This window comes from Oreochromis niloticus, linkage group LG9, assembly GCF_001858045.2.
Source record: "Oreochromis niloticus isolate F11D_XX linkage group LG9, O_niloticus_UMD_NMBU, whole genome shotgun sequence".
NCBI lineage: Eukaryota > Metazoa > Chordata > Actinopteri > Cichliformes > Cichlidae > Oreochromis > Oreochromis niloticus.
This window is the reverse complement of record NC_031974.2, coordinates 6,103,966-6,117,695: the sequence shown is the minus strand read 5'-3', so window position 1 is coordinate 6,117,695 and position 13,730 is coordinate 6,103,966.

Below are 13,730 nucleotides of genomic sequence, written 5' to 3'. Positions count from 1 at the left end.
TTTTAAAGTCCTGATTCGATTCAACTTAGCCTCAGACAGTCAGAAATATTATAATTCTGATCATTTATCAGTACTGATACACATGAGACTTCATCAGAATGTGAACATCACAGCAGATGCCTTTGTGTGAAAATAACTGAGAATAAAACAGAAAAACATGAAGGAGATTTTTCTGGTCTGGCTTTTTATAGCAGATGACCTTAAAAATATTCTGCAATGTTCTGCATATAAAGTTTAAATTTCTTCAGTACTGAACAACAGAAAAAATAGGCTTTCTTGTCCGAGGTCATTTAAGTGAAAAAAAGAAAAAGAAAAGAAAAAGACAGCGGCCACAGCGCTGTAAACAACGGTAGACTGGTGGGTAATAAGCGAATGAAAAATACAGAAAACAGAGATTTGAGATGGGAAACTGTTCTTGAAGTACAGACAGAGAGAGAGAGAGAGCTGTGCATGAAGTGTGATTTTAATAGTCGTGGAAGCAAAACTCATGACGACATTGATCAAATGTGAAGCGCAGTTTGCTGCTTCTTTTGCTGCTGGCTCTGTGAATTTTGGTTGGAGAGACAAAAACACAGAGCGGACCCGACGCATCAGAATCGGTGAGCTCCAACAGAGTGTCCATGTTCGGGCCGTCGGGTGAGAAAGCCGAGAAAGACGAAGCTGATTCTGATGCGTCGGGTCTGCTCTGTGTTTACGTCTTTGTGTGGAGTCCGTGTACCTGCTCTCATTTGCTGTGTGGTGGTTGTTGAAATAGTTTTGTGAGCTTTAATCTGAGAATCTGGCGTTTCTGGCAAAACACTGTTATATTTAAAAGTCAATTCAGGATTTAATGAATCAATATCGCTTTATTCAAGCTACTCACCTCACCTTTTTTTTTGTTACCCGAACAATTTTTTTTTTTTTAGTCGCACCACTGAAAAATTGGTCGCACACTAGAGCCCTGTCAGTCCGCTTGCCAAGGGTGCAAACTCCCGTGAACACTTAAACACAAAGTCTTAATCACCCGTTTCTCATGGGGTGCTGTTAGCTTGCATGACACACATGTCTAAGCTAAAAAATATACATAGATGTAAGTAACGTAAGTACAGAACACAAAGTTGACTGATCAAACCAAAAAGCTTTAATGAGCAGCTGGATTTGTCTCGCACTAACTGGCTGAGTTAATACCAGTGGTGTGAAAAATTTAACAATAACCTGCAACACACCCAGTGAGCTGGATTTGAAGTGGGTTTAATAAACACATTGCAATGTGGAGAGAGCATCACAGTGAAAAACCAGGACCATCTCTGAATTGTGGCCACCGCCCTTACATCTTATATACAGACACAAAGAACATTCCCCAAACTCTTACATGTTGGCCCCTCTCACAGGGGGCTCTACCTTCTCCCTCACAGAGAGAATTATGACCTTGTTTTCTGCTTGGCCGTCACCTAAAGATTTAAATCCCCGATAAGCAGAAGGAGTCTCACTATCTGTTTAACGTCTCCCATTACATTGGCCTCACTGTGTTAACATTCCAGATGCATGTACACTAGTGACAGGAGTGCTCTTACTATAGTAAAGTGAGAAAGTTATATTACTATTACTAATGTGATATGATTAAATATGTGATGAATACATGAGAAAAGAAATCTGCCACCACTTTCCACCCTTTGTGATACCACAATTAAGAATTTAAAATAATTAATTAAGAATCACATAAAAACACATGGAGATTTCTTTTCTAACTACTGAACATCAGCACCATTGTGTACTCAAAGAATTCACAATGTGCATCCTCCCTAAAGTCAGGCGGAAAAAACAAATTCACATTTTATGGTCATCTTCTATCCATCTGGGTCTCCACCCTTTGTTCGACGGATGGCAGTTATATCATAAAAGAAAACACAATATGAGATCATATACAGAAATGAAACAGCATTTGTTTTTCATCTGCAAAGAAAACGTCAACCTTGGGTTACATCAAAAGGAGGAGAGATGCTTTTGAAATGGATTGAATCACTACAATCATAAACACAGGACTTACAATCTAATATGGTCAGGGTCCTAGGTAGGTGAATTTCCTCAGAAGCCCATTGTAATCTAGAGAAGCTCACCTTATATTTGCTCTCAATTAAAGTATTTTATAGCGCTTTTACTCCCAATCTTGCAGGCCTGCTTTTAAATCATCAACACACAAAATATCACCCACAGAGGAATGATACCTGGCAGGTTTTTTCCTAAGTGCACTGGTACAAAAAACATATTGGGCATAGTTCCAGACATGTCTAAGTGTAAAAAAACCCCAAAAACAGTCTTTCTCTTAGAAACAGAAAAACAACCTAAAGCTAACTGGCAGAATCAGCCTGATACTAAAATAAAACTCCAAAGTCTGCCAGAACAAATTCACAGGAGATGTCTTACTTTCAGGTGAAACAACATGCTGTAGGGGTTAGAACCTGCCATGCAGTGCTGCAGTCACTGCTTCTGGCTTTAATTAACAACTGATGCTTACATGGTTTGAAATCAGACTTAAGAGTCACTACCTTTGTTCATTTTCCCCACATCATATTTACTGGTTGCCCACAAGTGCTTCAGAATATCACACAATTCTGGAAAGTCTGGGGCCAACCAGCATACTTCCACCTGCTAAATACACAGAGAAATTTCCCCCTTTTTTATTAGCAGCTGCACAATTCCCACAACACAAATGTTCACCATTTAAAGCTTCCTAAACACTTCATATCAATGTTTCATCACTGGAATGTGAATTTCTTCCCCAGGTCTGTGCTTTTTCACTCATTTTTCATTTTCACAGACCCAATCATTTCATTTAGCTTTTCTCCTTTTTTTTCTCTCCAAAAGTAAATGTGTAACATGTTGCCGTGTATTTCACGACACAAGTTTGTTCTTATGTATTTAGAGTGTATATCTGGGTGCAAGCTTCACCCATACATCAGAAACAGGAAACTCAACCCTCTGCTACATCTTATTCACTTGTTTTATAATCCAGTCATCCTTCCCTGATCTAGTAACAATCAACTAATTTCCATATCAGCTATTAACCCACTAAATTAACAGGATGACAGAAATGCATGTTCAAAATATTAACACAAAAGAGAATTTCCTTCATACAATAAATTACTTGTGCTGCACCAATGTCTATTTGAGATGTCTATGTGAGTGCACATGAGTACCTGTGTGTATGTGTAAGTGCACGTGAGTGAGTGTGCATGTGGGTGTGGGTACGTCGTAACAGTCAAAGCACTGTGTGTGTCTCTGTGTAAGTGACTTCCTGCCTGTGATAAAAGTAATCTCTTCACCCAAGCTACCCCAAATTCTTCTACACAACATAGAAAATAGAGTTAATATATTACAAACACTGAGACCCCGACTCTGCATCCACTGCATCCACATCATTGGCCTCTTGTTGTCTTACATTTACAGATAAGGTGGAGAGTCTCCTGCAAACCTACTTCTAAGTTATAACAATTATGAGTTTCTCAGGTACAAGCATCAGCATCAGCAATCCCCAACTGCAGCTTCCTGTCTCCTTTTATGACAGGCAGACCCCCAGTGTCCATAAATTCCTTTCCCTCTAAACAATTACACACACTCTCAGGCCTACAGCTAAGCCAAACTAAAACACACAGACAAATCCTTCCCTATTCCTCTCATCTACTACTGGACCCTCTTATCTAAGTAATTAAGGTGGACGCTACAGCTTTAAGCAGCTGCGCGCGCTCCCGCGGACGGCAATCACTTCTTGGCACAACACCTGGAGCTAAGGGGGCAAAACAATCGCATGAGTGCTGCTGTTTCCTGTCAATCACATGACCACTTAAAGACAAAGCAACAAGGTGATATCTACCAGTTTTTAAATTGTGTTGATAGGCCACGTAAAACCAGAGTCATGATGAACAATATATACGCGGCGTGTTTTCCTCAATAGTTTCGTCACGTTTACTGTCTAAGGACAGCGCTAGCAAGATCTCTCTGCTTATGAGGAGAAAAAAACAAAAGAAACAACAACAGAAGTTTTAGGAGAGAGAGACAGAGAGAAAAAGAGAGACAGTGAGTTTTGAGATGTGAGAAATTTGTCACGTTCAGCGTGTTTGGAGTGTGTAGTTAATGTGTTGTCTTGTGTAGTTAGTGTGTAGTGTTTTGGATAGTTTAGTGTTGTGTATCAGAACAATGAGGCGACTGCTGTCTCCAGGTAGAAACAGGAGTGAATACACCTGCTGCTGTCAGACCTGCAGGTATCAGGCTGTGATGTTCTCCTTTATAGTGGACAGAAATTATTGTTTTGGAGTGGCACAAATAATTTGTGTGGCATCTTATTGAAGAACAGCTGATTGTTCTGTAAATAGTTTGAAAAGTTATTTAAAAAAATCAAGATAAAAGATAAATGGATGCAAATAACTTTGTTGTTTGCAAAACTTGTACATATGATTTTAAAATTGACAATTTGTATTTGCATTTAAAGTCATGAAATATGATTCATTAAACATGTTTGTGGTTGTTACAGTAAAAAAAATCCTTTTATCTACTCTGATTTTATGTTTTTTGTCTGATTTTAGATCAATTGTGTTAATACAGTATGTCAAAATGAAAACATAACTGTAAATTCAGACACGTGAGGTTGTGCTGAAAAGAATGATACCAAACAAGGCAAATAAATAGTTTTTAAAGGTAAAATGTGGAGGGAAAAATCAAAAGTAGTTAAAAATGGCCAATTATACCCTGGACCCCAGAGGGTTAAACTTTTTTTTTAAGTAACGCAATAGTTACTTTTCAAGTAATTAATTACTTTTAGAATATTGTAACTCAGTTACTAACTCAGTTACTTCTTCAAAAAAAGTAACTAGTAACTATAATTAATTACTTTTTCTAAGTAACTTGCCCAACACTATTCATGATAAGGAAACTTAATACAGAGAAATGTGATTCCTGTGGAGAAGAGGAAACTCTAGAACATGTTATATTACAATGATTCAAAACCTCAGTAACATAAAACTGAAACTGGATCTTATTGATTTACTGCAAAAAGACTCAAGAAGTAAAAGTGATCAGGCCTTATTCCAGATTTTAAAAGAGAGTAAATTGTGGCTGGTCGACGTTTCAATTCACACTCCACACCAGTTGGTGGCGGTAATGCATCATTTTGGTGTTTGACAACCGCCAATAAACGATGTGAAGAAGACGACACGCCTTCCGGGATGACGGACGGAGCTTTTTTTCATCCAAAGTGAGTAAATAGTGAATTTGGATGATAAAACAAACTCAACCAACGTTTGTATCGATATCTGCATCGATCTGCCCACCCTTGTCTCCTGGATCGTAGCTGAGATCATATGGGCTCAAAATGTGGTCATAAATATTTTGTACTTGTAAATCAGGATTTGTATGTGTAAAAAAGATTTGTGTGTGTGTAAAAAGGATTTGTGTGTGGACTTAGCCAAAAAAAACCCCTGCAAGTTACAAGTACGAATTGACTATGTGCACGTTAGCATATGCTACTTCCGGTGCGGAAAATCCTGTGGGGAGCTTTGTTTCCGGTGTCCTATTCGCGCCCTGTTTACTGTCGAAAACAAGTTAACCAAATGAATGCATTAAGCGTCGATTTACATTTCTATAGATGTCTTGGGCATTTACCCAATATATCTGTAAATGATGTTCATGGACTTGTCGATATTTTGCCCCCACGCCTCAGAGCAAAAGAGAAAAGGGATTCAAATGTTATATTTCTCAGCTGTCCCTCCTTTATTGCGGGTGTTATGTTCTAAAAATAACCAGCGATAGGTGAAATCAAGTAGCCAATTTTATTTTTTGATGCGCGGACATCGTGGACATCCAGTACTGCACTTCAGAGTCACACTGCTAGCAATCGATGCAGCGATTCTGTACTGTACAGGAGAGACTTCACGGAGGAGATCGTCTGCAGCGATCAGGATGCAGGACACAATGTGACGTAAAAATAAGCATGAAAACTTGCACTAAAAAATCCGCAAAACAGCGAGGTGAAAGGTGAACCACGTTATAACGAGGGACCACTGTAATTTTGAAGGTAAGTCACAAAATACCCTTCATACATACTAATGTATAGAAACCCTTACCAGCAATCGTTCATTTTTTGTGTGGCTTTTTTCACGGTTTGTTAACATGCTGTGTAGGTGTGTACTTGACTCGCTGATATCAACATAACGGGAAACATCTGTGACTGTTGTTCACCTGTAGTTTGAATGCTGAACATTTGCCTGTTTAAAGAATAAGACCAGTCACTATACAGAGATGTGCTTCTGAATGTGGACGATGTGTCTTATGCTGCAGTGATGCAGTTCTGCTTGTGTTGAGTGATGTAAACAACCGATCGATCTAAACTCTTTAAATGTCAATCACGTGGTTACCGGCTACCAGCGAAAATAATGGAGGAAATCGGGACGGTAAGCCAATTTCTGTCTTAGCGCATTTGCGCCGCTGTGTGTTTTTGTGGTCTTCTTTTGCGGCTAATTCAGTGAATTTTGGTCTGATCGTGGTGAAACTTGGTGTGTGGAGTCAGTTATAGCTCTGGGAGCTAACCAGCCTATCTTTAACCGGTTACATGAAGTCTGAAGAATTTCTGGTTCGGTTTTGTTTGTTTAGCGGACTTCTGTGCATTTACGTAACTGCTCGTTTAATCGCGGCTTATTTTCGGTGTGTTTGGTGGTTGTAGAAATGGTTTAAATGACATTTTAGCTGAGATTCTGAGGCTTCTGTGGATACCACACATGTCTGGACTTATATTTCTCAACCCGCGTTATAACCGATTAAACGTGATCTCCTCCTTTTTGCCCCCGGTACTGGGGGCGTGGGGCTTAAGTGGTTAAACGTCAAAATCTATCATTAGATTTTTTTGTGACACAACAGTGGTGAGTGTTCCCACCTTCTGCTCTTTGGAACTTAACGCAATCTTTCCGTTTTCGAGTTTTGGACAGGATTTTGGAGTATATCTTCGCAGTAGCGATTTACCGCAAAGTAAAGCTACCGGAAATGTACAACCCCACATCCGGCCTCAAACCAGGAAGTTAGCATTTTCTCGTGCACATAGTCAATTTTGACCCTATTTTTTTCCTTTCATCTGATTGGTCAATGTTCTGTCAATCACAAATGTAACAATCCAATCAGAGAACAGATGGGTTTGGCTGTCGGAGGGGCGCTTTTTTTGAACTGCAGGTCCTTGAAGGGAATAAATGCCCTTTTACATGCCAACCCAGCGTTTTCCTTCATCACCACGAAGGAAAACAGTCTGTGGTCATCCGAGTTTGGTGATTTTTGTGTCACAGGTCTACGTGTTTAATACAGGGACTTCCACAGCCTTTTCAACAGCGCTGCGGACCGCGGGGGGGGGGCAGTGTTTTGGAAATGACAGTCTTGATTACAAAGCTTTCTTCGTTATGAATTAGCATACATGTTTTTATTGAACATTTGAAGAACTAGCAAAAAAAACTGAAACTCTTGTGGAGGACCTAAAGTCAGAGATAGAAATGACAAGGAGCAGGTGCATCTAGTACAGGTAGAGCTGCTGCAAAAACCGACAGAGCTCAGCAGCCAGCGCAACAAATTCTGGATCTTTTGCTTTTAGTTAGCATTAGCAGCACATCCTGCGTCCGATGTGAAAGGACTTTTATGCTGCGCACTGTGACTCACAGCAATGGTCCCGGGTCAGCCCTGACTTTGTGTTAAACTAATCCTAAAGTAATAATGGTATTTCTAACCACTGATATACCACAACTTTATCCTTTCAACAGCTACTGAAAGTTAGGGGACCTAGCTGCTATCGGATATTTACATAGAGATCCTCCAGCTTCAAACTGTATTACCCTTCAAGGACCTGCAGTTCAAAAAAGTGCCCCTCCGACAGCCAAACCCATCTGTTCTCTGATTGGATTGTTACATTTGTGATTGACATGACATTGACCAATCAGACGAAAGGAAGAAAAATAGGGTCAAAATTCGTACTTGTAACTTGCAGGGTTTTTTTGGCTAAGTCCACACACAAATCTTTTTTACGCACACACAAATCTTTTTTACGCACACACAAATCTTTTTTACGCACACACAAATCTTTTTTACACACACACAAATTCTTTTTACACATACAAAACTGATTTACAAGTACAAAATATTTATGACCACATTTTGAGCCCATAAGATCAGCGTGAACCACGTGGGTCTCTGCTCCCTGATCTGTTTCCTGTGTTTGGAAAGAGTTCCAGCTTCATCACGGAGTTTCTCTCGGTTTGTGGGCTCATCTAAAGGTAAGCACCGAGCTAACTTTACTGTGAGTTCAGTTCATGTTGAGTTTAGCTCCTGAATGAGGTCTTCTGCTGCTCTCCTCGGTGTCTGTTCACAGTTTATTGTCAACACGTTGAGAGAAGAGTGAGAGAGTGTTTGGAGAAAAACACCAACTAATCATTAGCTCAACATGCTACTGGTGTCAACCCAGCCTCCACCATGGTTTGCGTTTCCTTTGTATTCTAAGTATTACGGAAAGATACGCGGACACCTGATTTCAAAAGAGAGGCCAGCTTTGACTGAATTAACAGGTATGTTAAGAAAATAAAAAATATAATTTAGTCTTTAGTCAGCTGCTGTGGATGAACACATGAGAGGAAGTGAACTCCTACAAAGTCTCATTTTAATGAGTCTGGCTGCTGTAAAGTGATGCACAGGAAGATGTTAACAAAAACTAATGAAACAGAGATGAAAGTAAACAGTGTTCATATTTGAAAGCACAGAGAATAAAAATATATTGTGCTGGTTAATGTGCAGCTCTTGGTGATTTGGGAGAATCATGTTTTAATCATGTTGTGGATTGAATGTTGGGTTTTATTTTATTTTATCTACAGAAGTTTTTCCCACTTGTGATTGTTCAGATTGATTTGTTGGGTTGACTTGAATCATGTGAAGGTTTAAAGCTGCACTTCCCCCAAAAAGAATAAAGTATAATCGTGAAGAATGTAATAATGTCTTCCTGTGTCAAACACAGCTGCAGTCAAAGCAGGAAGTAAAGCACTGAAACCACTGATCAATGACCATCAGTACTGTGGGAAATATAAATGTTGCAATATTTCAATAAGTGCCATATTAATCAAGAGGTGATAGAAGGTTTAAACTGGAAGACATTTAAAGTAGTGTTTTGCTTGTAACTGCATACGTGCCTGCGCAGATTAGAACAGGATGTGTCATATACGATCATGGGGCCTCACAACGAGAAACAGGAAACAGATGGAGGTGAGAGAGTGTTGAAACCGTTAGTGAGGAACAAACATCAATACTATAAAAGGAGTTGCAGACAGCTGTCACTCACCGTCACTGGCGCATGTTATGTTATCTGCTTACGCATGAAGGGGCGTGAACCCTGACATATAAAACTGGATATCGAAGGGCTTCCTCTTTGAGATCTACTGGACTACGCTGAGGGTGGTGTCGTGTACATCTCCCACATATGTGCTTAATAAATAATTGTTGTTGACTGGACAAGATCTGAGTAATGTTTTTTTGTTCTCAGCCCAACATCAAAGAATCAGGACAGTACCGTTCACAGAGAGTTGGGGAATGGCTGCACAGAACCAAACTTTTAGGAATGGTGGAGGTGGTGGGACTGGGGGGCTGAAGGAGTTGAAAGTGTGGGGTGGGGGAGTAACAGGTCTGTCCCTGTTTGTGGAAACCACAGGAGCAGCTGTTCAGGCTGTTGGCTGGGTGTGAATTGTTGATGGAGTCTTTAAACTTTTTTTTTCCCCTCGTTTCTTCGTTTTACAGCATCCAGAGGATGCTGTAAAACGTGCCCACCCCCAAGGCCCTATATGTATGTGTTATGTGAGAGTGTGAGTAATGGGGATGTCTAGGTTGCAGAATAAAATTGAGGCACAGGTAGCCAGAAGGGGACAGAGGGGGAGTGCCTCCCCTGCACCCTGGTGACATATCTGCACCCCAGTAGGCACCCCCAACTCTGGAACCCACCAGGGCAAGGGGGCCCAGGCCCATCCGGACCGGGACCCACAGCAGCAGCACCGCCCAGCCCTACAGAGTCCGGGGCAGCCCACCCGACTCCACCGCAGAGAAAACTGCACCCACCCCATCATCCAATCATCTCCCAAACTACACAAGACAATAGACACCCAGGTTGAGTTCATTCTCTACCTCTCCTATATCTCTCCCCCACCTGCAAAGTGAGCTCCTGTAGAGAGGAGACCACCTGCAAAGATATAACAGCCTCCCCACCAGTTAGAGAGCCCCCTAGTTGGGCTGATGCACCAGAGGTCCCCTGCACTGGGGCTGAGCCCCCCTGCACCCACCCGCCCACAGCCCCGGCGACACAACAGCCAGGACCCAAGCCCCCAAGGCCCTGCCAGCACCCCAGACCAGGGGCAGAGCACCCCCAGACCCCAAGCCTCCACACCCGTCCCGGACCCACCCGGGGGCAACCAGGCCACCAGGCCAGTAACCAACGTCCGCCAGTACAGACCCTCCCCCATCTCCGCTGTACGCAGCCACAAGGAAAACACCATCTAGGAGCCATCAGAGCCCCTAACCAGGTCATGGCCACATCCCCCGGGTTAGGCCCTCCAGGGAAAACGTCCCTAGGGACTCCCCAGATGCCCTAAGGCCGTCCCTACCCCCATATCAACCACAATAGCGAAGGCAGGACCAAACCATGACCCCCCCACCCCCACTAGGTGATGAAGCCGATCAAAGGAACCCAAAGGAGCCCAAAGGGATTGATCAAATATGGTGGCAGAGGCTGTATCAAGACTAATGTGATCTATTAGATGGTTTTTATATTGATTAGAATTAAGATTATTTTTATTTTTCCAGTTAAGGAGGACCGTTTTCTTGGCAATGCATAGGGCCGTAAAAACAATGTGGGCTGTGTTTATTTCTGCAGTGACCTCATCCAAGTTGCTCAGCAAGCACACTAAAGGGGAGGCTGGAATGTTACATTTCAGACACTTTGATAAGTCTTCACATATCTCACGCCAAAACTTCTGAACTGGTGGACAGAACCAAAGAGCGTGGATGTAATTGTCCGGTGTATTTGCTAGACAGTGTGAGCAGTTGTTGGAAGACGTATAGCCCATCTTGAACATCCTATGACCTGTATAGTGCACTCTATGTAATATTTTGTATTGTATTAATTGCAAACTGGGATTTCTGATCCATTGAAAGGTTTTTAAGCATACCTGAGACCAAAGGTTTTGGTCTAAGCTGATTGATAAATCTGCTTCCCATTTTGCAATAGGAAGGGATATTGATTCATCTATTTTAGAAAGCATTCTGTATATTTTAGACAATAATTTGGGGGGTTTTAGATTAAAAAAAAATGTACCACACTTGGTGGTGTTTGTAATTCAGCTTCACTGGGATTAAATCTCTTTTTTACTATGGATTTAATTTGTTGATATTCCAAAAATCGTTTCTTGTTGATCCCATATTGTGTAACTAGTCTGTCAAACGAAATAAAGTCTGTTCCTTCCAATATATGTTCCAAGTATTTAATTCCTTTGCAACTCCAATCTGGAAAGTTTATCATATTATTGTTTTGTAATATGTCCGGATTGTTCCAGATAGGTGTACGTTTGCATGGGATTAATGAGGACTCTGTCATTTTTAGAAACTCCCACCATGCTGTCAGAGAAGAGCTGATGTTGATGCTTTTAAAGCATTCATGTCGTTTGATGTTTGAACTGATAAATGGTAGGTCTGAAATTTCTAGATTATTACATAGTGCCTGTTCTACATCTATCCAAGGTTCATCTAAGAAGGTGTGTTTAAACCATCTAGAGATGAACTGAAGCCTGTTGGCTAAAAAATAGTGATTAAAGTTGGGCAGATCTAATCCTCCTTTATCCTTGGTCCTTTGTAATGTTTTTAAGCTGATACGTGGGGGTTTATCTTTCCAAAGGAATTTAGAAATATATGAGTCTAGAGATCTGAACCAATCTTGTGATGGCTTATTTGGGATCATTGAAAACAAATAGTTTATTTTTGGCAAGACCATCATTTTTATAGCGGCGACCCTTCCCATGAGTGATATGGGTAAAGATTTCCATCTAGCCAGATCGCCTTCTACTGTCTTTAAAAGCGGGATGTGGTTTAATTTAGTTAATTCTGAAAGCTTAGAAGAGACATTAATACCTAAATATTTTATATTTCCAGATTGCAGTGGTGTAGGAGAAGAATTATGGAAGGAGCAATTAATCGGAAGAACTGTAGATTTTGACCAGTTAATTGAATAATCTGAGACTCTTGAGAAAGAATTTATCAATTCAATCACCCCAGAGATATTGGTTTGTGAGTTTTGGAGAAAAAGTAACACATCATCTGCATAAAGGCTGATTTTATGTTCTATATTCTTGCATTTTATGCCCTTAATTACTGAATTCTGTCTAATTGCTGCTGCTAGTGGCTCAATAAAAACTGCAAACAGTGAAGGGGAGAGTGGGCATCCCTGCCTGGTGCCCCTCAGGAGACAGAAGCTGGAGGATGTTTGGTCATTTGTTCTGACACAAGCTGTTGGGGAATTATATAATATTTTTAACCAGTTTATGAAAGAGGATCCAAAACCAAATTTGTGTAAAGTTGCAAATAGAAATTTCCAGTTAACTCTGTCAAACGCTTTTTCTGCATCAAGAGACAATATTATGGGTTCAATGTTTTTACTGCATGAATAGTCTATTAAATTAAGTAATCTACGTGTATTAGTTGTTGAGTGCCTACCTTTTATGAAACCAGTTTGGTCAGGATGAATTAAGAGGGGGGTTATTTTCTCTAATCTCTTCGAGAGAGCTTTGCAGATTATTTTAAGGTCTACATTTATAAGGGATATTGGACGATAGCTTGAGGGATATACAGGGTCTTTGCCTGGTTTTAGTAAGAGACTGATATTTGCAGAGTTCATATTTGATGGAAGTCTGCCCTTTTCTTTGATTTCCAACAACGTTCTGTAAAAAACTGGTGCTAGAATCGTCCAGAATTCTTTGTAGAATTCTGCAGGAAAGCCGTCTGGACCTGGAGCCTTATTATTGGGCATACTTATCAGGGCTTCCTGGAGTTCACCTGGCGTCAGTGGTGAATCCAGTGCCATTGCTTGGGTGTCTAATAATTTTGGAAGAGTTATGTTGTCCAAAAACTGATCAATTTCGTTTTTAGATGGGTTTATTTGTGGTGTATATAAAGTTTCATAGAAATCCCTAAAAATTTTGTTTATTTTTTTAAGATCATATATTGTGTTCCCAGATAAATCTTTAACAGCACATATAGTTGTTTTTTCCTTATTGATTTTTAACTGGTTAGCAAGAAATTGTCCGGATTTGTTACCGTGTTCATAATTTTGCAGGCGAAGTCTTTGCACTAAGAATTTAGTCTTTTTATTAATAATTTCATTTAATTCTAGTTTTGTTTTGCGTATTTTGTTTAATATTTCTTGATCTTGGTGTGATACATAGGCTTTTTCTAAGGATTTGATGTTTTTTTCTAGTTCCTGAATATTTTTGTTTTCTTCTTTCTTCTTATGTGATGAGAAAGAGATTATTTTACCTCTCATCACGGCTTTCCCTGCTTCCCAGAGGACAGATGCTGATGTTCCAGGAATGTCATTAAAGTCTAAATATGAAGTCCATTCTTTTTTAAAGTATTTGATAAACTCTTCATCTTTGAGCAGCGATGTATTAAATCTCCAGTTTTTACTTGGTGTGGTATTATTCTTCTGC